The 27,189-nt window shown below is 43.6% G+C and overlaps 1 pseudogene; it reads right to left on the bottom strand.

Moving 5' to 3' along the window:
* Positions 1-14,045: 14,045 nt before the first annotated feature.
* LOC120604009 (uncharacterized) lies at positions 14,046-14,164 on the bottom strand (annotated as a pseudogene).
* Positions 14,165-27,189: the final 13,025 nt, after the last annotated feature.

Here is a 27,189-nt window from a genome sequence, read left to right as displayed (position 1 = left end):
AATATCCGCCCCCTCCCCTCCCAGGGCCCTCTCTCAGAGTCTCCCGGGATCTGTTCATTCACTGACTTACTGAGTCATTGACCTAAAGCCAGAATCAAATGAATTTAAATCCTGGCTGTGAGACTTGTTGGCTGAGCGACCTTAGGCAAGTCTTTTCAGGTGCATTCCTCATTTATCAATTGGGAATAATAAGAACTGTCTCCTAGGGCTTTATCAGGGGTCACTAAATAATGCACAGAAAGGGCTTAGGGTGATGCCTGGCTACCATGAGGATGTAATAAATAGCCATTATTATACTTTGTCAGTGGAAAGGGAAGTGACCTATATAGGTTCCATCACTAAGTAGCTGTGCTCTGATAAAGAAACTTCTAGGCAAAGGGAATATTGCCCGCAAAGGTACAGAGCTGGGTGAAGACCTGGAACATCCTGGGGGAGGGGAGAGGACTGGACTGGATGCAGGAGTCAAGGGTATGCAGTGGCAGGGGTCGGCAGAGCGAAAGGCTGCTCGGGCCGTGAGGGCAGTGCTGGGTCTCAGAGTATGGCGACCTGGGAGACGCCAGACCCCTTCGCTAAGGAGGGATCAGCTTTGTCATTCAGGAAGGTGACTCAGGCAGCAAGGGAGGCCGAGAGAAAGTGAGGATTTACCAGTGGTCGGCAAACGTTTTCTGTAAAGGGTGAGATAATAAATATTTAGGCGTAGTGGGCCATCTGGTCTGTCTTGACTATTCACCGTCGTAGCATAAATGTGATAAGTGAACGGGCGTGCTGGGTTCCAGTGAAAATTTATTTACAGAGACAGACAATGGGCTGGATTTGTCAGTGTGCTGTGGTTTAAGGACCTCTGGTAGTCTAATAGCATATTTAAGCAAGATAATTAGTCATGATAATTAGATTGGTCTGAAATAAATCAAAATAGGAAACAAAAGATTTAAAGTTGTTCTTTATTTTTTTACTCTTACCAAAGGTGCAGTCATAAATTGAATCTTGGAGTCTCTCGACTCTGAATTAAATAAAAATATTTGGCAAGGCTGACTCTCGACAAAACTGCCAAGAATTAGAATAATCTCTGTCGTTTTTCTTTCTTTGCTCTTTCTTTCCTGATTCTGAGGTCTTCAGGGCTCTGGAATTTCCCCCAGCTTGGGGGAGCTGGAGTAGAGGGTCTGTGAGCTTCTGTGTAGGGGGGACTTAGGAAGAGTTCACTTCCAAAAGGGCTTAAGGTGACTTGTCCAGAAGCTATCTCCATACAGCAGGCATATCATTTTAATTACACCGTAAGTTCAAGAAGCCTTCAAAGGTCCAACGAGAAGCTCCTGCAAGTCAACTTTCAACTGATAAAAGAATATTAATGATCTCAATGTGTCAAGGACTGTGAAGGGGTTGAGATTTTTTTTTCTCTCCCCTACTTTCAAGCAAATCCAGGGCCTGCCACAGTTTTACAGATGTCGCAGAAGACACGAGACTCCTAGGTCAGAGGCAAAAGACAGTTTACTACTCACAGTGATGGCAGAAACCAGAGCATCAGTGTTTGTGCTGGTTCTCTGGGCTCAGATTCCCACGGGGCGATGCAAAGAGGTCCAGGCGAGGCCAGCATATTGCAGCGGGTCATGGGTCGTGTTCCAAGGGAGAAACCCCAGGTTTAGAAAACCCAACTCTTTTATAATGGGCAATATCTGCCATTCGTTCCAGAGGGCGACATTAGTTTTATTATTTTGAACATTGCTCTGTAAGGAAACACCATCTCTACCTTCCAAGGCCGCTCGCTATACAGAATGCATGAGAGAATAGCCTGTGACAAGGGCAGTCAATGCCTCTGCTCACAAGACATGAAGAAACGCAAGAGACTCGTGGAGCCTTTAGCAGGCTTCACATTTTGTATTTAAATTAGGATGGAAACAGGGAGCTAAAAGAACTGTCATGGTGCTGTAATGCTCGAGTTTTCAGCTGCAGTGAGTAAGTAGGCAACATGCTTCTCTGAAGAGCAAAATGACTCCCGGAGCCCTGGCCTGGCCCCCTCACGTTCACGTTGTCTGCTTTGACCTACGGCTGACTGTCCAGGGTCTCTGCTTGCTTTGGCGGTTAGAATTATTTCCGTCGCTTTAAGGGCTGTTTTTTACACCTCCTAAGTTTGGAGAGAGACTTTTGTTGTAAACACACTTGATAAATGATCCCGTGACATGCCAAAGAGTTCCAACCAAGAATGAATCCCTTTGGAAGAATGCCTCTGTAAAATGTTTCGGGAAAATAGTCTTTCTTTTCAGACCCCGCGTGAAACCATTACAGAGTTATCATGAGTTACTGGGACCTTTGACTGGATGTAAGGTAGCCGTATCGTCACACGGCCACCATGATTCCTACAGGTGCAGTGACATGGGCGATAGTGTTTTCTCAGGCGCCATGAACAGATCGTGACTTCTGAGTGAGCGTAAAAGATCCAGCTCGATGAAAATGGAAAGCTAGGGTTCTCATCACGTCAAGAGAGTCCTCTCTTGAAATGTTAACAAACTCCTGCGTTGAAAATAAGCTAGGCTTGGAGTACTTGAAGGCAGACAATGAACTTGGTTATTTTTATATCTCTGGACTCCACCCTTACTCTTCCTAGCAGTATATCTGTGCTTTAATTGCACGAGGTCCTATAATCCTCATAAAAACCTTATGAGGGTGGTACGGCCAGGAATGATCGTGTACAGATGGGAAAATGGGCCCTGAGGGGTTCGTTGCTGACCGAGTTGCCACGACTCGTTAGTGGCGAAGGCTGGGTTTAAACCACACCGGCTGCCTCCAGAGTCACGTTGCTTCTCTACGACTCGAGTTTTTGCTTTAATACTAAAACATGGTGTGTGAAAAATGCACCAGATAGTCCTCGAAAATGGAACAATAGTGAAAGAAGTAAATTTCATCATAATAGACTCCAGGAGTGTTCAGGGTTTCGGAATTGTTCCCATTATGGTGGCCAATGGCAGACGGTACCAATCTAGTGTAGTAATAGAAATTTGAGGTACACTAAAGGCTAACGGATCAGGAGACGATTGATACTGAAAACGCAGGTCGTTACTCACAGTTGCCAAGAGGAGGGGGCCACACGGGGCCATGTGACAAGCACTAGAGCTGGCCAGAGGCAGAAGAAGGAAGAACCGTGTCAGGAGCCTTTCTCGTGGTCTCCCGAGGGAGGAACAGGTTGGGACTGGCTAGTCTGAATGATTTCAGCAGTCTCTGGGGGTGTGGGGACTGTCCCTAGTTGTCTAATACCTGACCCTGGACTGATCAGGGCAGGTGGATAGTGGCCTGGAGTGTGAGAGCTTGATAAGGGAGGGGGTGGAGGCTGGACTCTGTGTCTGAAAAGCGCCCCAGTGAGCGGTGGTAACGAGGGATGCTGGAGGCCAAGGTCAGGTGACCGAGGCGTATCATGGGGTTGTCTGGCACGAGGCTGCCAGGCTACAAGGTAGGGCAGATGTTAAAGCATGAAGTTCACAGAAGCTAGAAATGTAGTTAATATAGCCTTAAGAAGAGATGTGAAGTGTGGTGAAAGAGAAAACGGGAAACACGAAGAATGGGGCGATGAACTTGGCTTTCCTACTGCTTTATCTGTAGGGGCGGATGCAAGTCCTTTTACTCTGCTTTACCAAGCCGCAATCTCTCCATGTGCAAAGCTGGGAGATTTTACTAAATCACGATTTCCCAAGACGCGGGCCATATCGCTGGTGTTATGCAGGTGACTTCAGGCAGTAAAGAGACATGGCGTCAGATGATATTAAATCAGAAAAGATCATTTACTCTTTACCTCCTTTCCGTCTTTCTATCTGCCACCAAGAGAAAGTCTCGATTTGGCGCTATTTTGCCATTAACGGCTCTTTAACTCTTGCTACTTTCATTTCAACGAAAAACTGGATCTCAGCCTTCGTCACTTTCTCTGGCAGCTGTGGAGGCTGGAGCCCGAAATCAGTGTGCCAGCAGCGTCGCGTTCTCCCCAAAGCCTCTAGGGGCGACGCTTTCTTGCCTCTTCCAGTTCTGGTGGCTCCTGGCCTTCCTTGGCCAGGTATCACTCCAGTCTCTACCTCCATCTTCACATTGTTTCTTCTCTTTGTGTCTCTAGATCCTTCTGTCTCCTTAGAAGGCCACCCATCATTAGACTTAGAGCCCACCCCAAATCCAGGGTCGCCTCTTGGGACCCTTACCTAATTACATCTGCCGGGACGTATTCCCAAATAATGACACATTCTGAGGCTCCAAGTGGATATGAATGTTAGGGGGACACTTTTCAACCCACTATATCACCAAGCAAAGAAAAAAAGTCTGAGAAATCTGAGAAATTAAGTAGAAGCATGTCAGAAGAATGGGCTGCATGGCCACTGTGGGTGGGGTATGTACAACATACACGCCTGCTTGGGCCCCTCAGCGTGACTTTGTCATGGCCACTCCTTTGTCCTTGATTCAGTCCTTTTGAGTTTTAAAGTCATGAGCCAGAGCATCTGATTGGCTAAGTCTAAGTCACTTGATTTCTGAGGGTTAGTATGGGGCACCAGCTGTCTTGCAAAGCCCCTATATGTCACTGAGGAGAGAACTCTATATCTTCCTTCGGCATCTATTTTGGAGGTCAAGACCCTACAGTTTGGACTTTCTCATGAAGGAAGGACTTTCAGAGGCTGGATGTGAGAAAAAAGCAAAAACAAAAACAACAACAAAAAAAGTCTACTATAATAGCTAATACTCAGCTAAATTTAATGCTTTTCTCCCTATTAGCTCTATTTTTACCACAGTATTCTATTTATGACAAGTTATGCTATTTTTTTTTTTCACTTATAGTGGTATGACTTTGTAAATTTATTTAGGTAAAAAAAACCACTCTTGATTTACAAAGAGATGAGAAACTGCTAGCAGTATGCAAGTTCTATATTGCAATGGATCGATAGGTAGTAAAACTCATATATGATAAGTATCATAAAGGTAAGAGACAAGTACCCAAATCCAGGCTGAACTGGGGTATTTCCCAAACATTTCCAGACCCTGTGATTCTTTGCATTCAGAGCCAGTTTGTTTAGAAAGTCTTAGGTGTCACGAGCCTTGGGGTTATACATCTATAATTCAGCATCACGAAGAACTGAGAACAGATCATTTGTAAGCTTCGAAGGTTTCAGCAAAGAGTTCAGGTGAGTTTTTCAGTCCGTGCTGTTAGAACAAACACCAGGTGCTCTGTTTGGGCATGAGTTCTTTATCTCCAATAACCTACTGGGAATTTTCAGCTGCATATCTTGCTGTCACCTTGCATTTAGTGGGTGGAGAAACAAATTCATCATCATGCTCCTAAAACCCGTGTCTCCTCCTGACGTCCCTGCTAAGTCTCCAACATTGGAGAATTTCCGACTTGCTTATCTCCATCGTCTCCTAAATGTATCCAGTCACTGCATCGTATTGAGTCTCCCCCGGAGGGTGCCTCGTATCCTCCCTTCCTTCCCCACCGTGACCGCCATACTCCAGGCATTCACCTGCTCCTGACCTCCAGCTGGGGTCTCCAGCCCTCCCTTCATTCTACTCCAAGGTGCATCTTCGGTTTGGCGACACCTGCCTCTTATCTCTTCAGTATTAGTAGTGCCAAGAGGCGGCCTGGGTGAAACTTAGCCCCTTCTGTAATTTCTAACAGTCCAGTGAGCCTACGCGAGCAAGCGATTCTGGGTCACAGACAGTGAACTTGCCATGAGTGCACAGCTTGAGTCCAATTCTCTTGCCGCTCTCCCAGTTTTACTGTATGGAAATTTTGGAACCATCCTTTCTCCTTACCGTCCTTTGAATGCACCAAACTTAGGGCTTTCTCCCTCGATCCCAAATTTCTCCCTCTCTTCATTTGAAATGCCCCATCAATTTCTTGATCTATACCCTTAATGATCACACGAAGGTCTAGTACGAAAACATTCGCTGTGAACTCAGGAAGATAGGAAATATTTGAACTTTGTTCCCTCTCTCGTTCATTCCTGCATAGCATTTTTACAATAGAAAATGTGGCCAGATGTTTGCATTTCTCATTTGTTAATTTCTCCCCCCCATCCCTTATGAGTTAATTTGCATTCGGATACATCTGTTAAGCAAACATGCCCAAAGCCTCAGACCAGTTACAGCCCTAGGAAAACAAGGTGGGCGAGGTGAAGAACATCTGTTTGCCTCTAGCTGGTAAGATTTCTGAGGGTTAGTGTGGGGCACCAGCTGTCTTGCAAAGGCCCTATTCGTCACCACTATGGAATGATGCTAAGAATCCCAAAATGACTAGAGCTGTCAAGGACAGGATGGGAGAAGAGAATCCTGAGGACAGAGGGCGGAGACGGCAGCCAACCTGGTTCCTTCCCTCTCTTCAGCCTCCAGAAAATACAAGTGAGCCAGGGACTGGGTTGGGAAGGGGAGGACGGGCTGGAGTGGACGTGCGAGTCTGCTAACTTCTAAGTTCATGATGACAATGTCACATTCAAATTCAAGTTCTGGGAACTTGCCAAAACCCCTTGGTAGTAGAGATCATAAAATGTCCTACTGTTTGGCAGACAAATGGGCTCTTAGTTTTTTTACATTATTCCAGGACCACGAGGCCATAGCTGCAGGTGATTTAGTATTAACTAATCTGACCTGTCTTAGGTTAGTATAAATTCAACCTCCTCCATAAAACTGTTTTTGAATATCCCAGAACTCATCATTTCTCAGTTCTCCAACTTCTGTAACTTTACCCTTTTCATTCATAAGTAAACCATTTTTTTTTTTTTTTGGTCCTGCCCCATCGTGAGTCATCTGGTCAACTCAACATGACCAAGAACATGGATTTTCATGCTTAAATGGACTACTCAAGCATAGACTGGCTTATGTTTCACTGTGAAGATTCTGTCTCTTTAAATAAAATACACTGTACTTAAGGGTAAAAATTATGGTGTTTGATTCTATGCCTTTTACAATGTATTTCACCCTTATCCCCCGCCAAAGAGTTGAAAACATAGCACAGAACTCCACAAATGTGTTTCTGATGCATTTATTCTGCAAGTAATGGTTTGAGTCTCAGCTGTGTGTCCGATCTGGAGTCTGGTAGAGGGTCTGCAGCCAAAACGAGATAGAGAAGATTCTCGTTTTCATGGAGGAGACAGATGATGGATCGTGTAATTAAAGTTCGTTATTGGTGCTAGGCAAAAATAAGGTGGCTGCTCCAACAAACGGGGCCCAGTTTAGAGGGTTGGTCAAGGAAGGCTCTACATGGAGGGGATATGAAATCAAGACCTGAAGGGCAAAAAGGAACCCGAGATGCAAAAACCCAGAGGAGGGGAAATGTGGCGGGAAAGAGGTTGTTTTCTGGGATGTTCTAGAAGGTCTAGGGGATCAAAGTGGGCCGATGATGGGAGAGGATGGATGATATGTTTTGGGAGTTACACAGGCTCTAGTGCTGCTGACTCTGATGAAGAGTTGGGTTTACTCTAATGTCATGGGCTGACTCTGATGAAGAGTTACAGGATTAAACCTGGGGAGTGACACTGTGAAAACTAGGGAGGCGGTGATGGAATGGGCAGACTGGTGCGGGAGGTGCTGCCGCAGACCAGGTTAGAGGTGATCGTGGCTTTTACCGGGCTGGGACAGTGGGCAATGGATAGGGGACAATGTAGAACCAGAAGTGACACCCACATCACTACTTTTTGGGCATTGAGGTCACTAACTAAGGTGAGGGAAACTGGAGGAGAGATTTAGGAGAGAAAAATCAGTTGTCATTTTGGACGTGTTAGGCTTGAGGAACACACGAGTCATCAAAGTAAAGACATCAAAGAGGCCACAGGTTAGGTGAACCTAGAGATCTGGGCTAAAGAAATTTGTGTAGCCAAAAGATAGTATCTAAAGCCATGAGAATGAGCCAAGTCAGCCAAGGAGATAGAATAAACGGCCATAGGCATTTGAAGGCACTTGAACGTCTGCAAACTGGTCCAAGTGATCTGGAACTCAAAGTAGGGGTTATGAGAGTTGAAACTCACAGGGTCCGCAGCGGGGATTATGAGGCAGACCTTCTGGGGCACAGGTAGCTATGAGCGTGATGGTCAGAGTAGGTCAAGGGACCCTGCAATTGTCCACATGGGGCGAGTCCAGCACGATCGTATTTTGGATGCTACGTCCTGTCTCATAAGGATATTTCCACCATTAATGTCACACTTCAAGGACTTTGTACAGAGTATGGGTTTAAAGTGGGTTAAGGTATTAGATGAAAAACAACAGGACTCATCAGTATCATTGTGAAATTTTTTTTCGAAGAGAAAGGAAAGTTGATGATAATTTTCCAACAATATGCAACGATTGTGCCAAACCTATTTTTCATGTGGCAGGATCATTCAACTGAGTGATGATATTTTGAGGAAAGATAATTGCACTGTGTATAAAGGACACAGCCAGTTAAAAGCAAAAAAAAAAAAAAAAAAAATTCAATCAGCTTGTTTCTCACCCTTTTGTTTTATACCTCAAAAAATGGTTGAATGTGTCTTCTTTTCCTATTTTCCTGTTTATTTTAGTACTGTGTGGATTAAGCAGGTTACCTTTAGCTTGAAGCAATCTGTGGTTACTTTCAACTGCCTCAAGTGTTTCCTTGTCATTAATTTTTAATTGCATAAGTAATTCATGACCAAAGTTTCATTGTTAAAAATTATAACACAGTAGATACGGTAATTTTTTTTTTTTGGCCCCTGCACTCAATTCAGCGCTTATACCATGGGTTTTGTGTGCACCCTTGGAAGCTTCTTTTTAAGCGCATCTCCATGTGTATCCTTTGGAAATATATATTGTTTAATTTTTTTACACATATAATTGTCACTTTCTTTCCTGCTTGGATATATGTCTTATAGATCTTGGTGTGTCAGGACATATTGAGTTGGAAACTTTTTTTTAATTGTTAGGTAGACGTCTACGTTGAAGAGATATACCCTACTTTGCCTTGCCTACCTGCTGGACACTCTTTAGTTTGTTTCTGAGTTTTTGCTCATTCAAACAGGCTGCCCAGAGCATCTGTGAGTGTTCTATGTGAGTCTTCCAGGAAGAACTGTCCAGTCAATATTTTTTTTTGGAGGAGTTCGATTGGTACCCATAGATTCAGATTTATCAAGCGTTCGTGAAATCCGCCCTTGTCCCGGGCTTGGTGTGAGATGTGCTTGTAGGTGTCATCTCATTTAAACCTAAAGTAGCTCGTGACGGGGGACTGTTACTAGCTTATGCCAGGGGTGAGGGACAAGAGATCCCCCAAAGGTAAATAGTCGTCTCAAGGGGAAATGCTGAGCAAATGGTTGGGCAGTGCTTGAAGCCAGGCAACCGGAATTGACCATGTCGCCTCCATGCACGATCCTGTGACAGACACTTGTAGTTATGGAGAAGGAGGGACATACTTCCTAGGTTCTGAATTCAGATTCCTGATCCTCCTTGAGGAGTGTGGTGTGAGACTTGGTCATGTCACTTAATCTCTTACAGCTGTGGCTTCCACATCCGGGAAGCTTCGAGTGATACCTTGGCCTGAGGGGGTGTGGCCTGTGGGTTACTGCACAGACCCTGCAACGTGAATGAGCTCTGAAAGGTAAGAGAATGCAAAGCTTCACACTCTGACGGTGTGAATGAGCAAAGAGCCTGTCTTCGAGGAGTTTTAATCTGCACTGGCAATGGCTAGCCACACCACCAGGACAGATGGCCTCCAGATCACCGGGGTCTGGTCAAAGGCCAAGGTCGTTGGTTTCTTTTGATGCCCCCACTCTGCCCTGAATTGCTATTGCTTTAAATGTCTCTGGGCCTTTCTATTAGTGGAGAGTGGTGATCGAGATCGGGACCATCAGAAACTAGGAAATGAATCCCCTTATTATGGACCTCTGTTAATTTGGAAAATAAACACGGCTTGAGAATTGGGGTGAGTATGGGAGCCTTCGATAATCAGAAGTAGTTTTTAAGTGCTTTCTATGCATCACAGACTAAGCTGTGATAGACTAGCGCTCTGTAGGTTGCAAGTTCTGAAAGCCTTAGCTGATCTTTCATGAGCCAAAAAGGTAATTTATTGGCTCATGAAATAAACAGTTCCAGTACATTCTAGCTTCAGGCATGGTTGGATCCAGGAGCTTGAACATTGTTATCAGGGTTTTTGTCTGTGATCCGCAGGTTGGCTTCCTTCTTCGTTAGGGTCTTATCTTGTGGTGGTGACGTGGCTGCCATCTGTTCTGAGCCGATGTCCTGTTCTTTTCGTAATTTAAACTGAGCATCCTTCTTTCTCTGAAAAGTAAAACAAAGCAACTTGAGTTAAGCCTCCCTCCTGCACAGGTGCTAACGGCAGCTCCTGGGCGCCTCCCATCCCCTTGGCATTGCTCCTGGTTTCTCTGAATGGCATGCTCGGCGATGCAGTAAAGGCTGCTTACTTCATGGTCGTTTGAAGGGAAGTCTTTACTGAACGGATCTGTGGAGTCTGCCAGACTATGCTGGTCTCTCCAGCTTCCCATCAAGTGGCTTGTGCTCCAGGGGAAAGCAAGGATTATAAATCACAGGAAGTCTCCCCCTGACACGTCCCCACAGCTGGAACATGAATAAAGCGTCGTTTACTTTGTGCAGCACCATAATTAGTGAAATTCAAAATGTCTACAGATGTACTTACTGTAGTAAGTTATTAGGTAATTAACCTTAACGCTCCCTGCTCTGAATCACCAACTTACTTTTGCTCTGGAGCCATCGAGAGTATTTTTCAGGCATCCTAATACGTAACTGCAACACAGCTTAGTGTTGAGCACAAAAAAGTTTAAATACAGTGGGAGGGATTTAGGACGGAGCAAATTCCAAAATAGGAAGGGGAAGAATAATTTCCCATTGAAGGAAAAATACAGACTTCCAACATAAAGCCTAAGCTGACAAAACGGGGAGACGAGGAATCCTTTTGAAGCAATCCCAAACCCTTACTTTCTACCAGCAAGTTTAAGCCCTTAACGTGTCATGCTTAGGCTATTTTAATAGAGAACGTCTAAATGGTCTCTTTCTCTCTCTCTCCTCTGCAATCCATTGTACAAGATTAATCTTCTTGAAGCACAGAACTTACAGCACCCCCTCATTTATAAGCTTTAGTGGCTCCGCCTTGCTAATAAACAACGTGCAAACACCTTAGTGTACAATTTTGATTCTTCCTCAATCTAGCTTTCAAAGCGTCTCTGCTATCATGTCTCAGCACGGTGCCTCTGAGCAGCTGACTTCTTGCCGTGGCTTGTGCTCCTCCCCAGGGCTGGGCAGATGTAGAATGGTGATGGTTAAGAGCAAAGGCTTGGAGGGTTGCGTGGATTGTAAAGCCTGCTTTACTAGTTACTCATTCTGTCGCCTTGGGCCTGCTATTCACCTCCCTGGGATCAGTTTCCTCATCTATGAAGCTGACAGACATGACCTCAGAGTGCTGTTGTAAAGATTGATACGATGTGTGAAAATACCTAGAAAAGTACTTGTGCTTTCTATATTTTTGAAAGTCACTGATACTCACATTTTGATCTCACCAATGTTTATCATGGCAACAGAACCACATCTTTCCCCGGGTCAGGAGCTTCCAGGAGCTATGCCAGGGCTGGCTGTTGGGACCCTGGGTGTGTGGGTTCAGGGTGTGCAGAGATAGGGGGTGGCAGCTGGCATGAGTTCGTGGGCATGGGATTGATCAAGTATCAGAGCAAGAGGCTTGGGAAGAATGAGTGACCAGGAAGAAGAGCTTGGAGAGGCTTCTAGAAAGCTGAGGAGAGAGATAGGGGCTTTTTATGGGGGCAGCTCTGCCTTTGCCTATTGACAGCAAGGCTGCAGATAATGGAGCTGAACGGGGTAAGCCTCTGTGATCATCACCCATTCAGTGCTTTTAAATAAGTGATATTAATTGTTTGAAAAAGACGAATTCTCCATATAACAAATAGAACATTCCATATAAGGGCAAAGTCTTCTTTTACTCACTGTCCTTTTTCTTAGAGATATACTTCTGGACATCATCTATATACCATATGCACGTTCACAGAAACTATACAGAATTGAAAAATCTGTTTATACACAGGGAGTCAAGCCATTTATGTTACCCTGGAATTTATTTTTTCCCATTCAGTAATAGACTTTGGAGAATTAATAACATACATGCATATATGAGTTATTTCTTCTCTGTGGTCTACTATTATCCAGACCTATTCTAAATCTCTCATTGCTTTAAATAGCCACACAGCATGCTATCCTGGGACCATGGCACAGTTTATTGATCCATGGCCTCCCCAAAGGGCATTAGGGTTGAGCCATGTTCTTTTTGCATCTTAGTACTTAAGCCAAGGTATCCGTTTTGATTCCTCCCAAACTCGTTTGTCGAATAAGTACTTATCGAACACCTGTTATGTGCCAGGCACTGTGAAAGCTGTTGGGGACATAGTACCACCTGCTATTACCATCTCTGCGGTGTTGTGAGGAGCTGAATCAGGGAGCAAGGTGTTCTCAGAACAGGATGGAGAGATTCCCGTTACGCCAGGTAGGTTCTGTGGCCAGTCAGCGAAATGGCCAGAATCAGGTAGCACTGAATTATCCTTAAAAATCCTGTGGTTTGTAAAGTACCAATGGTCCCTGACTTATGGTGGTTCCACTTAAATTTTTTTTTTTTTTGACTTTATGACGGTGTGAAAGCAATATGCGTTCAAGTAGAAACCGTACTTCACATTTTGAATTTCGACGGGTTCCCAGGCTAGCGACGGGCAGTAGCGCACTCTCGCCGTGATGCTGGGCAGGGCAGCGAGCCACAGCTTCAGTCAGCCACACACGATCGCGAAGGTGAACAGCTGACACTCCACAGTGTATTGTGTTGCCAGCATTATTTGGACATGGTGTCTGTGTTTTCCCATTCCATCGTGTCTACAAAACACACGTCCGTGTGCCCTGCTTCTGGTGAGAAGAAGGCCAACTGTAGGCTAATGTAGGCATCTGATCATGTTTAAGGCTAGACTAGGCTCAGCTATGATGTTCAATAGGTCAGGTATATTAAGTGCATTAGGCTTATAATATTTTCAACTTATGATAAGTTTGCCGGGACGTAAACTGAGTGGCATCTATACAGTGTTCAAGGTTTTTATATGCCATCCTCTATGATAAAGGAGGAGATAAATGGAGAATTTGGAGATATTTCTCTTGCCTTCAAAATTTCTTTCTTTATTATTTTTTTAAGTGCTAGGCCTCTGTTATGGTTAATACAGGTGTGTATGTTTGTTTGTGTAAAAGAAATGAGACCTTGACACACGGTGGGGCGAGCGATAGTACTTGGCTGCTTGTGAGGTTCATGGACCAACTGTAACTTAGATTTACATACGTGATATGATTCTACTTTATAGAAAATGCTCACAGAAGCCAAGGAAAATTTCATAAACTCTAAGGGACACCCCATGAGTTATTGGAACCAGTATCTAATTATTTTATGTGATGTTTCTTCTTGAAAATGGAGATTTTTAGCATTTTTTTGGCTGTGAATCTTTCAAAACTTTGGACTTTTTGTTTGTCCTAATTAATTTTCTGATGCTCAGAAACACAGCTTTCTCCTATGTCCATTTTTTAGACAGAGTCCTCTGACTTTTTGGAATTACTTTAATTCATTAAACTGATATAAAAATAAGAAGTTAGAAAATGGATTTTTATTCCAGAATGATTTGAGCTCAATGATTTTATCCTTTCATAATATATCAATGGCTGAAAAGAAAAGACTTGTTCTTGCTTGAAGATGCTTACTGAAGAAATCAAAGCTTCTGTAAATAAATGACTTATGGGGTCAGTAATTTGTGCTTCAATGGAAAACCAAGACGGGAAAATGGTTGGGCCACAGAGGAGTGTGTGATCCTAAAGAAAAGTTTTTGAGAGAAGAGCAGAGCTGACGGAGGAAGTTCGTATGGTAACAGTGTGTCCGTGAAGTTACCGTGGGTCTCAGACAGTATGATTCATCATTGGATCACATGCAGGCGTTGAGTTTCAAGGTCGCCATACATGGCTGGACTCTTTGTCCCTTAGCTAACTCTTGTTTCCTTATTTTTTATTTTTTTAATTATTTTTTTTTATGCCTACTGCACCTGGTGTTCCAAGGTGACCTCCCATCCAAGTACTAATCAGACCCGACCCTGCTTAGCTTCCGAGATCAGAAGGGATCGGGTTTGTTCAGGGTGGCATGGCCGTAGACTTGTTTTCTTTTGACTATTACGTGGTTGTTGAGTACACATAGAAGGGGTGTGGAGTGCAAGCATCTCAATGGCGTAAAATTGACGTGCTTGCCATGAGGGCATGTCAGACAGGGAAGACATTTCTGGATACACCAGGCTTCCCCAGCCTCCAAGACGTTGGCAAACCAGTCAGGAGCGACTTGCTAACACCCTCAGCCACGCTAGGTCAGGTGGTACCAAAAGCTTGCCGGACACCCTTCAACAGGAGCTCCGTTTCCATGTCTTACCTGTCACCCTGGGTAGGACAGGCCTTCCTGGAGAGGTCCCCTAGCTATCCTAGCACAAACTGAGTCATTTGAATGTTTTAGCAAATAAAAGCGAAACAGCAGAAAAACTGGAACCAAAGATCCACTGGTGAAGTCACTGAAAAACGAGAGAGCACGTTACACTTAGCTTTTATTTGAATGTGACACCTACTTGAGTCTTGCCTTTTGTAGCTAAGCCGGCAACACAAGTAAGTTTTAAAGCTAATAGAGAAGGTGATATTGATGCGGAGTTTCCATCATCTGAATAAAGATCCAATGTGGATATCAGAAAAATGGAATTCGGTCCAGAACTTTTAAATATTTATAGGTTAGCTGTGATACGCCAAACCTGATCTGGGCGCTCTGATCCGTGTTGTCTCATTTCATCTGAACTAAGAGTCACCTCCTTGACTTCAAATGACCAATATCACCATTATTTTTCTGAAAACATTACTTTCCTAGAATCTATTTCCTATTCACTCTTTATTATTTTGGGCATAGGGAAGGGACAAGAAATTCTGAAGCACTTTCCTGCCTCAATGAATGTGTTTACCTTACCACTGAATATGAATGATTTGGTAAAAAAAAATAAAAAAAAAATAAAAAAAAATGAAAGAACTTGGACAGCAAGTCTCCATGGCAATATGGCTTATACACCTAGAATCATATTTTGCAAATGCCATTAATCGTGCCCCATTTTAAAATTATATAAAAGTTGTTTATTTTTACTGTCACCAACAGTGCACGGTGTGCATCTGTGCCCATGCCTCTTTGTCAACACATTTGAATATGATCCTTGGGCAAATACCAAGTAATGATTTTGATGAGACATAGAATCTACACATTTTTAGTTTTAATAGACTTTGTCAAAATACCCTCTTGTCTTATAAGCAATCTGTGAAAGAAAGTGAATGCCCACAGTCTCACCAACTCTTGGTATTTTAAACTTTAATATCTTTTGCCAACCTGTTGGGTAGTTTCGCTGTCTTGTCAGGGGATGAGTCAGGGAATGGCAGCTAAAGTGATTTAGCCTCGTGCACAGTGTTTGAACTTTTACAAGCAGAATGAACTCATGCATTATTTCTAAAATCTAAACTTCTTTTTTAAAAATACACTTAAAAATGCATCCAGGTAATTGATGTTCAGTGTTGGTCCTTGTGGCATAGTAGTGACCATCTGTGCTACAGGCACCAAGATGGGGAGGGAGGAGCCAAGGGCAGGCCAAGGTCAGGAACGAGAGTTCTTAGGCTGGTGGCCAAAACCTGGTGCGTAGATGGAAACTGGAGTCGGGGTACTGCTGGGATGAGCTCTGAAGTCAACAGCAGAAAGATGCCAGGTCAGAGGAGCTACGTGAGGAAATGAGTCTGAAAGCAAATCACTAAATTGCTAGTCCCAAAGCTTGATGAGAAAGCACGGCGAGGCATTAGAAAAAGTGCCAGAGGGTTCAGATAAGTTCGTGTGGATGAAGCTCCCAGGATGCAGCGGGGGAGGAGAGCAGAAGCAGAAACATCCATCGAAAGTCTGAAGTCTCCTGCTCAGGGATGCCCTCGCTGCCCTCTAAAAGGTCAGATATCTGCGTTGAGCAAACAGTATTACTGATGTCTTAATTCCTCTTCATGTTTCTTTTTATCCCCTTTATAGACCTGAAACTAATTTGTAATTATACTTTTATGTCTTCTCTTCTGAGTCTTATATGTCCAGTCCAGAGGTTGGCAAACTTTTCAGTAAAGGGCCAGATAATAACTCTTTTAGGCTCTGTGAGCCAGACAGTCTTTATCTTAGCCATTCAACTTTGCCTTCAGACTGAGAAAGCAGTCATAAACAATACTTAAGTGAATGGACATGACTGTATTACAATAAAGCTTTATTTAAAAAAGGCAGGGAGGGGGCCAGATTTGGACCATGGGCTGTGGTTTTCTGACCCTTGGTCTAGTTTGTCAAGTAGGGATAAAAATAGTACTCTGCCAATTTAAAGATTTAGTGAGAGCATGTAGATAAACTATTTATTTCAGTGCTTGGCATATAGCTTTGCTTTCTGTGTTTTCTTAATTTAAATGTTTAACGAATATAAATTAATTTTGTTCTGAGCATTGTAATTGTTCTTTCTAAGCCTGTTTAATATATCTGTTTGTGAAAATGTTAGTTAGCTCAGGTTCCTTGTATGAATTCTAACTGTGTAGGTCACTCGTTCTCGTGATATTCAAAGTACTAAGAATTTCCCCCCTGAGACGACGAAGTGATTTCAGTAAAGACCGAACATATCCCTTAAAGCAAACCAGTGGTTCTCTCTGATAAAAGAGATAAGAAAGAACCGAGTTTTTTAATTGTTTTCCATTGGGGACGTTACCTGACATTTGATCTTTAGACAGGCCTCTTGCAGTAAATGGATTTCGAATTCAATTGGGAAGCGTGGCGATCTCGTGGAAGCAACATAAAGACATCGCTCACCCAGAACCCCCTGAGATGAGAATGTCCCAGAACTGATTACAAGCGATTTCACTGAGTGTTGCTCTTCAAAGTGAATGAATTATTCTGATGCACACGGCTGTTTGAACCAAACTATTTTTTAAGTAGTAGCTTGATTTGCTGTTTTGATAAATCTGATGAAGTGTGTTTGAGCATTAGCAGAGATTCAGCAGGCATTCCAGTTTGTTTGAATCATCCTCTTATTAATACTGTTCTTTGCAATTTGGGCTAAGACTTGTAGCGAGTGGATTGTAATTAGAATAAAACTGGCAATGAATGCACATATTAGTTAATTTTTCCAAGAAAATTCCCTCCAGAGCGATTTTTACACCATGTCGAGAGGTTGAGAAGCAGTCGAGGGTGACTGGGTAACATGCTTATGTCTAATTGCATTTGAGTTTGATAATTCAGGATGACGAATCTATATCTACAGAATTCGTTATCTTCTGAGAATGCAACGGAATGTCATGCCATTGACTCGGAAGAAGTGGGCTTTAGAATCACGTGACCGGATAGAAACCTTCTATTGAAAAGATATGTTAAAATCTTTGAAATTCCAAAGTGAAAAGTTGGGAAATGTCCCCAGTTGTAGTTATCCTCTGGAACAAAAGATTCGATGTCTAACTGAGTAGATGGTCAAGAGTTCAAATTCAGGGCAGGCAGCCCCAGAAAGTGCCCCTTTGGCACATGGATTATTTAGAGCTGAAGATAATCGTGGCCCAGCAGACTCGGAAAGAGCTTTCTACCTCCTCCCTCCCTGCCTGAAAGAATTTGAATAAGGGGACCTGTGCCAGGAAGAGAGCTATCACCAATTGTAACTTTTTATACCTGAAACGCTTGTCTGCATGGCATGATGAATATCTGTTCACCGAACATCTGCTGTTCTCATCTTTCTGTGAATTGCCTTCCCCCGCTTTGAGACACCAGGCCCCCACCCCGCTTCTCCTTAGCTTGGGATGGCATGCAAGTCTCAAATGCCTGACTGCTGGGGAGTCTCTGATGGCTCTGTGGGACTTCCATATGTATTTTTTCTCCTGTTAATCTGTCTTTATGCCAGTTTAATTTTTAGGCCGGTCGAAGAACTGAGAAGGGAAGGAAGGAAGCTTTTTCCTTCCCAAGGCCATCTTTATAATTACAAACTAGCATGACAGACTAGCTGTCAATGGTGTAAGAGTTGAGAGATGCAGGATGGGACCTAGGACCATGGTTATGTAATTCAGTGAATTACACAAATGAATAAGAGTGACCAGTGTCACCAACTTGTCTTGGTTTGCCCAGGTTTCTCCCAGTTTTAGCACTGAAAGTGCCATGTCCTGGGGGCCACATTAGTCCCAGGCAAGCCAGGACAGCTGGTCGCTCTATCTCTAAAAAGAGGGTAGAAACACAACGGATTGTTAAAAAGGATGGGGGATAATCGTAGCTTGGTGAGGATCTAGTTTGATTAAGTTGGGTAAGTTACTTAACCTCTCTGACTTTCTCTATAAAATGGGACATTAACATCTCCTTTGTTCTTAACTATAATGCCGATCAACAGGGTATGACATAGGCTACCAGCGTTCATGACGTTCAGCTGGCAAAAATATCCCGTAGCTCTTTTGCTGTCAATAAAAGATAGAAAGAACATGTCTGAGCCCCAAGGAATAAGATTAGACTGGACAGGGCAGGCTGTGGATGTATTTGTGTGTATACATTTTTAAAAAAATTCATGCTTTCAACTAACATTTATGTGTCAAACACTGTGCTTTTCTTCACAAAGCTTATAGACTCTTGGGGAAGACAGGTGGTATTTAAAAAATCACACAAATAGATGGAAAATTGCAACTGTAATCAGGTGGCACGATGCTGTAGGAGCATTTAGTGGGAAGGTTTGACCTTGTCGGGAGGAGGTCAGAGCTGGTTTTGCTAACGAGGTGAGGAGCTGGCTGGGCCAAAAGAGAAGGGAAGACCCTCTCAGCAGGGAAAAACGTGTACTGATCAGAAACTGGATGAGAGAGAAGAAATAGAAGAATGTCAAAGCTTTAAGGGGAGAGAGAAGATGAAAGGTACAGTGGAAGGGGGACCGTGCCGACCCTCGGAGGAGGACTTTGTGTTAATTATACCGGAGCAGTAGGAAGGCATTTCAACAGAGCGAGGTAGCAAGCAAACAAACAAATGAACGACCTGAATCTAATCGAGCCTGCAGATCAAACTGCCAGGCTTTGGGAAGTAAGAGGGAGAGGGGAACAGGCTTATTGTCACCACAAGGAGGCAACCAGCCATATCCGGAACATGGAACATTCTGCAAGACAAGTGACCTGCATAATTCCTTATTAAAGATTCATGCTGAAGTATTACATGACATGACATTGGGGATTTGCTTTAAAATTCTCTGAAAATACAAGTGCAGAAAATCGAGGCTATAGACAAAATAAATTTGGTGAGTGGTTATAATTTTTGAAGCTGGGTGATAGATTTATGGCAGTTGATTATATTCATTATATTCCTCTACTTTGTGGATGTTTGAATATTACCACCGTAAAAAGTTAGGGTTAGAACTGACGATAGAAAGATGGTAACATGATCAGATCCTCATTAAAAAAAAATTTTATCTGGCCCAGGTTTTAAAGAATATGTTGGTTGAAAGGTATAGATTTGACTGAATGACAAGAGATCTCATTCTAGGATAAGGAATATGGAAACTCTTTTCTCTAATTACAATGCAGGGAGAGAGGAGTAGAGAATGGAGACAAAATCTGGTTGGTTGTTCATCCAGGGAGCTTTTGGCATCCAGTCACATCTTCCTGTTTCTTCTGGAAGCAACAGCTCAATTTAGCTGCAGGAATCTCACCCACTATGTATTAGTGTGTGACTCCACCCCCAGAGGAGGGTACAACACACAATCGGCCAATGAGAGCACAGCATTGCCCAGTTAGCACAGAGATTGGTTCAGGGAAGGAAACTTCCTTTCTTTGAACCAATGAGATTAAGACTTGGGACTTTTGCTGAAGCTCTTGGCAAAGAAGCACTCATCATCTCCTGCGTGGCCTCAGCTTTGAGGTCGTGAGTCTAATGCTTCTGGCAGCCTTGTCCACCATGTGGACAGTGCCAGCTGAGAAAAAAGTGACCACAGAGGAAGCAGGATCAGGGGATGGAGAGAGCAAGAAGTTCAATGCTGATGATATTATTTCAGACTCAGGATCCAACCAGGCCTGAAGGGAAGTTACACTTAAACTTTCTTTGGATTTATGAATCAATAAGTCAGTCAGTCTGTCTATTTGTCTCTGTCTGTCCGTCTTATTCTTTTTCTTTCCTCTAGCCAGTTTGGGTATGTTTCTTTCACTTGCAAATGGACAAGTTCTAAGTAATCCAACCTTCTGGAAGATTCTGTATCTTCGCCACATCCACAGCTCTGTGTACCCCTCTCCAGAAGTATTTCACAACTTGTTTTAAAACTTTCTCGCTTTCTGCGAATAGCTCCATATCTATTCGACAGTCAGCCAGGCTTCTCCTTTTCCTCACCATAAACCTCTCACAATTTCAAACTTGCATGTTCACAAACTGCTTTTTAATGGCATCCGGGTATTCTATTGAAATCATTGTATATGGTAATTAGTAATCTGTAAGATAATTTTAGTCAATTTTAAATTTAAAATCCATCATGCAAAACAAGTTGGGTTGGAGAGAAGCTACCTACAAAAGGAGTGAATCAGTGTAAGAGGAGCCACACACCACCCCGGAAATAAAAATGAGCAGATTTCTCAGGGAATAATCATTGTCTCGATTTTTACTTGTAATTATAATTTAATTACGAACCTACTTTTGCAACATTTTAAAAGTACATAGTTAGCATTTAAGTACTTTCCATATAATTATCTATTATGGAACCTGCTCATTATGGAGCGGTTGCTGCATAAATTACTGTGCTTTGTGTAAAAATATTTTTCATTTCAAGTTGACTTAAAATAAAAGAAGACAAATTATTTGAATGGCACTGAGTGGCTCCCCAATATGGCAAAGCTGCTTGGAACTGGACCATTTAAAGGGATGGGGTATAGATGAACCCAGCCTGGGTTTGCTAACACGGTGAAGATCATTTCTGGAAACCCAGAAGATTTTTCCTGTTTTTTTTTTTTCTTCTTAAGAATTTACTTCTTTCCTTGTTGTTCCTCTTGAGACATTCCTAGGGAATACCTGAAAATCCTGCTCTGACACTGTGCTAGATCCTTCAACGTCACGGGAGAGAATCAGTGAATATTTGGTCAAGAGTCTCCTGCATCCTCCCAAGGCCTCGTGAAATATGAGTGGGAAAAGAGAAGGCGTTGACGTCTGAGCACTGTGTCTTTACGTATCTCTTCTAATTCAAACCTCCTGTCAGCACTGAAGGAATGCGGTAGCCAAGTGGATTCTGATACTGCCCCATTGTGCAGATAGAGAAACTGAGGCACAGAGAGGTCGGCAAGTCACACAAGGTTGCATGGCTGGGGTAAGCCACCCCGGGACTCGTAAGCAGTGTGATTCCAGAGACCACACGCCTAACAGCTGAGATGCCTCGGCCTGGGGGGTTGCTGGAAGGTAGGAGGTGCCAAGTGAGGCCACCACCGAGGCCACCGCGGGATATGCAAAGCACTGAGTATCACGGACACAGGGGAGTTCTCCAACTTGGCAAGTGGATGGCTTTTTTACGTCTATATTCCATACGGCAATGTGGCTGAATGAGGGAGGAGGCAGCTAGAGAGCATCTGGGCCCTGGGATCCCCTCCCGCCCTCCCCTGGGGAACCAGGCAGAAGGTGGGGCATGTTTTGTAAACAGTCAGCGCTGTCAGAGATTGTGGGGCCAGCGGTGTTGCTGCTGCCTGTGTTCGTAGGCACCGTTTTCCTGAATTCCCCAGGCCTTGAAAGTACGCCTGGCTCTGGCATATCCAGTTAAGTTCAAGCCGCATTTACCATTAAGCTTCATTTATTCATGTCCATAGATCAATTAAAATTAAATGCCGCCATAATATTTAAACATTATCCTACACATAATGATTGCGTCTCGAGTTGGAAAAGAAAGGGGTACCATCTCTCAACCATATTCAGGCCCATGTCATCTCTGCAGCTTCTCAGTGCTGGGGTCAAAGGCCATGGGGACACGAGGAGGAAAGAAGCGAAATGGTAATTTAACGAGTGCCCGCCGCGTGCCAGGCATGCGAGGGCTGCTTACCAAACCCCCCTCCTGCGGAACGGACAGCGGAGGACTCATTTTTATTTCTGTTTCGGAGGGGAGAGCACCAAGGCTGAATGAACTCACCCAGCTCGAGGGTGACATCAGGATTCGAGGTGACGATGGCTGACTCCAGCACGTGCTTCCTGGTCAACACTGGAGAAGGGGACGAGCCTCTCTTGGCATGTGGGCTGGAGCGGGATGGCGCCGTGGGTCCTTTCTGAGACATGTCGTCTGCCCACTTCTTGTCCACAAAAGATCCAGGCGAGGCTGAGACCAAGCAAAGGGGCGTCCCGGGCTGTTCATTCGTGAAGTAGTTGCCTAGAGAAGGCTCATGTCAGATGAGCAGCGGTGGCCTTACAAGTCCAGGTAGATCAAGGAGGAAACAAGATATGGGAGCTGGAAAGCCTGGTGATGGACGGCAAGGCTTGGGCTACTGGTGAGCTGCCTGCACGTGGCGAATACTCAAGAGGGTCGAGTAAATGACTCTCCATCTTGCCCAGTTTGTTCATTTCCTGTTTCCTCCTCCTAGAATGGAACATCCCCGAGGGCAGGGGCTTGGTTTTATGTATCATTGTTTCCCCAGGGCCTAACACAGAGTCCTAAAACTGACGTACAGTAAGTACTTAACAATATGTGTTGAATGAAAGAATCAATTATTCCTTTACTTCAGTCATGGGTCAGGCTGAAAAGTTTTAGTTTGTTTATACCATGAAGAGACTCAGCCGACACAGTCACATCCAAGGGACAAACTCACCAATAAGAACCAAGGGGAAGTGAAAGCAATCCAAACGTCCATCGACTGATGAATGGATAAGCAGATGTGGTCCATCCATCCAGTGGAGTATTCCACCATTAAAAGGAATGAAATACTGATTCATGCTGCAACATGGATGAACCTCGAAAACATTATGCTGAGTAAAAGAAGCCAGAAGTGAAATACCATTTATACGAAATGTAATTCCATTTATATGAAGTGTTTAGAGTTGGCAAATCTATAAAGACAAAAAGTGGATTAGTGATTGCCAGGGGATGGGGGAGGGGAGTGTGGACAGTGACTGTTAAGGGGTCTGAGGTTGCTTTGTGGGATGATGAAATGTTCTGGAATTAGTTGGATGCAGAGCCTTTTGAGTAGACTACAAACTGCTCCATCGTACCCTTTAAGAGGATGACTTTTACGGTATGTGGATTCTTTCTTAATAAAGCTACTACTGAAAAAATAAAAGAAGAAGAACCGAAGGGAAGCTCATGCTGGATCTGAACTGGAAATTCTTCTTCCTGGAAGCCATGCTCTGGGGCTGGCAGTTCTAGGACCTGAACAGATCCACATGACCTCCCCGAAGAAGCTTGACGATGACATCCCACCCCAGCCGCCCTGCTGCTGAAGAATGTTTGCTAATTGCTGTCGGAAAAGAGTAAGTGAGGGCAGCTTAGAGGAAGAAAGCTCTTGATGACCTCTCGGATAATGATTCTAGAACCTTTTTGAAAAACAGAACTCGATTACAAAGACGATATTTGTTTATTTTTGGAAACACGGGGTTAGACAGCCAGCCCTGTTCCTCACCTGGCACACCTATGCATTCTGTTCGGCTTCCTCCAGCTCGAAGTCCTCAGGCAGGGCACGTTTGTCACCTAGAGGATATTTGGCAATATCCGGAGATAGTTTTGATTGTCACCCCTGGGGGGAGGCGTGTGCTACTGGCACCTAGGAGGTAGAGGACAGGAAAGCCACCAGCCCAACTCTACAGTGTACAGAACAGCCCCCAGCAACAGTAAAGTGCCCGTAGTGCCGAGGCTGAGGAAGCCTGCTCTGAACCCCTTTCCCAATTCCTGGTCCAAACTCCCATTGCTCTCTCCTGGGCCTCTGCAATAATCTCCTCGTTCTCAGCTTCTGCTCCAAGCCATCGCTAGAAACACAAACACAAACTGCATCATTTGTTCTTGTCCACGCTAATTGTTTCCTATTGCTGCTGTATCAACTTACCACAAATGTGGTGGCTTTCAAGAATAGAATTTTGTTGTTTACCATTTATCCACCCACACCGTGGAGCATTTGAAAGACGGCATACAGTGCCAGGAAATGCAAATTGTCTATGGCCAGGAGAGGTACCTCCTCGTTTTCAGACGTGGGTGATGTTCATGTGGCTTTCTTCACTGCTGCATTCTTCATGGTAATAGGTACCAGTGAAATGTAGAAACGTTAAGTCTGATGCATCAGACCTTTATGTATTTATTTTCAGTCACGTGGGTTTAAATATGCAAGTCCTGACATTGGCTGCATTTTTTGACTCTATGGCCAAGCAAGATTCTACCGCAGATGGATGTTTAGAAGAATCAGTATCTGTTGGTGGTATGAGAACAAGGCTGAGATTTTTCTCTCCCTCTCTTACCATTATTCTAAGAAAGAGAAAAGTTTTAGGCAAAGATAAATGGAAATTATTCACTAACTTCAAATTTATCACTCCCCAGATCTCCTGTCTGGATAAATCAGAGAAAATGACAACTATAGATAATGAGATAATTAAAAACCAGTAAATATACATGTGAGGTGCCTTCTACCATTAAGCCCAGGAAATATATCTGCTAATGAAACACTGACTCTGTATTTTGAAATGTCATATCAATTACAAGAGACACTTTTACAGATCTTCCTGAGAAATATTTACATAAAACTGCATTTTTATATACTATGTAAAGTACTGAAGTATAGATTTAATCAAAACTGTAAATAAGACTAAAGGTAGGCTGTAAGTGTGAAATACGCAATCCTAAAACAAATTTAGCCAAATTTTAAATCAATTTCCCTCTGAATTATATTGGCTCCCCCGTCACTTGCGCATCCCTCAGCCCCCAACCTCCTCTTGGCTCTTTTTGACTTACTATCCTTTCACTGGCGAGAAGGCGTTTTTTTGGGAGAAAAAAATCAGTGTTTTACGTTTCTGTGTTTGTTGGGAAAGGGATGTGGATGTAGAGCGTGTTCTGCCTGCATTCTGAATCTCGTCTTTTAGCCCCTGCTGCTCCCAGAGGCCATGGGGACAAATGTGTAGACTCAGGTTTTGGTCTTGGGCTGGGACTTGGGTTCGAATCCTGCCTCTGACCCCAGCTGTGTGCCCTGGGCAAGTGACTTCATCTCTCTGGGCCTGAGTTTCTGTGTTTGTGAAATGGGGTTAACGGTACCCACTTCTTGGGGGCGGTAGGGGTGAAATGAGAGGGCGCAGGGCAGTCTGTGGCACATCTGCCCTCAGCTGTCTCTCCCACAGCACCTCACTGTCCATCCCTCCTCTTCTTCTGTCTCGGTGTGGTCGAGGTGCTGACCCTCTCTCAGCATTATGGCCGGATGGAATGGACTGTGTGTGAGGGATGTCAGATAACCAGTGTCATCACTGTGTCCCATTGATTTGACTACAACAGCCAAAAGACAGTTGTTTTAGAGCCAGAAGGAGCTTCTTACAGGGCACTTCACTGCTGTGTTCTCTTCAAATCAGAATGCTTTGCAGACCTTAATTTCGGGGGGGGGGGCCTCCTTATGTAAGATGCCTTCGCCCGGACTCGCCAAATCGGGTCACATGGCACATGAACGGGGAAAGGAGACCAGAAAAGTCTGGTTGATGAAAAACACCATGGTTGAGTGACTGGCCTGCCCTGGTGTGTTAGCACTGGACACTGTGCACCTAGACTCCCTCGGTCCTGGGTGGATCATGCTGTACTACAGCCAGCAATTTTAATTCTGGGATAGGCAGTCAGAGACGGGAAGGTTCGTGGTTACACAGGGCTGGGGTGGGAGTGGGGGCTGGCTGTTAATGAGTACCAGGTTTCTTTTTAGGATGAGGGGAATGTGGTGACGGCTGACGCTCTGTAAATATACCAAAATTCATCGGCTTGCACTCTAAAATGAATTTTATGATATGTACATTATATCTCTATAAAGCTATTTAAAAGTGATTATGAAATTCTATTTTCATAATAAAGCATTCGACTGTTTTGAGAGAAAAACAATAATACTTTGTCCCCATAATTTATGCATTAAGAATTCGGACTGAGCTGCCCATCGGATTGGAAAAGACTTGCTAAGTTTGGCAAGACTCAGATTTGACAAGGATAAGGGGAAATGCTTTTGTGTTCAACTGGTCCACAGTGTGAGTTAGTAAAACGTTTAAATAAAAAATGTTGACGATATGGACCAAAATGTAAAATATACGTACTCTGACTCAGCAACTTTACTTCCAGAAACTTATCCCAGGCAGATAACTGTCATTGTGTAAAGATATATGTTTAAGGATGTTCATCACAGCTGGTTTATAATGGAAACAATGGCTTATAATTAGGAGCAATCAAAATTTTCATTAGTGATGGACTATTTAGATGAGTTATGGCAAATCCATATAATGAAACACTTACTGTGACAGTGTTGAGATGGTGATATAAAACCATATACACATCTGGGGCGACCGACCGTCCCCATTTGCCTGGAGTAGTCCTTGCTTTGGCAGTGGAAGTCTGGGTCCAGGTGAATAGAAATGTTTGGTGACAGCCTACAGGATGTCACCAAAAAGTTAACAGAAATTGTCTTGAGATGGGTGCATTTCTAGTCAGCTCAGTTTTCTTCGTTATGAATTTTGTTTGGATTTTCGGGTATCATTTTTTATTAATGCGACAATTGAGAAAAAAACTAGCATTAAAAAAGAACCTCTGCTGATACATTAACAAACGTGTAGACATATTAAATACGCCATTTACTTATTTTAAGTGGTTCGATTGCCATTTGTGGGAGATGGGTTTATTTGGGTGTCTGTCTAAGTGCGTGAATATGTGTGCACACATCCACACGAATACCCGACAGGCATGTCTGCTCATTTCCTCTGGTACCATGTGACACTAGTACAGTGCTTGGCATGTGAGATGATAGATAAATACGTGCTTGTTAAAATGTGATGACAACAATCCATCAAAATTGGAATGGAAAGTCCAAGTAATACCTTTAAAATATTTGGTCACATCAGTGCACAGGTTATTTATTATCTTAAAATGACACCCAAGATTTGGCTGTTCTAACTCTCCTTCGTGATGGCCTGGCCAACAGCTTGATTGGATT

This window comes from Pteropus medius, unplaced genomic scaffold (assembly GCF_902729225.1).
Source record: "Pteropus medius unplaced genomic scaffold, Ma_sr-lr_union100, whole genome shotgun sequence".
NCBI lineage: Eukaryota > Metazoa > Chordata > Mammalia > Chiroptera > Pteropodidae > Pteropus > Pteropus medius.
The sequence above is the reverse complement of the archived record's forward strand: the minus strand, read 5'-3'. Positions and strand labels throughout refer to the sequence as shown.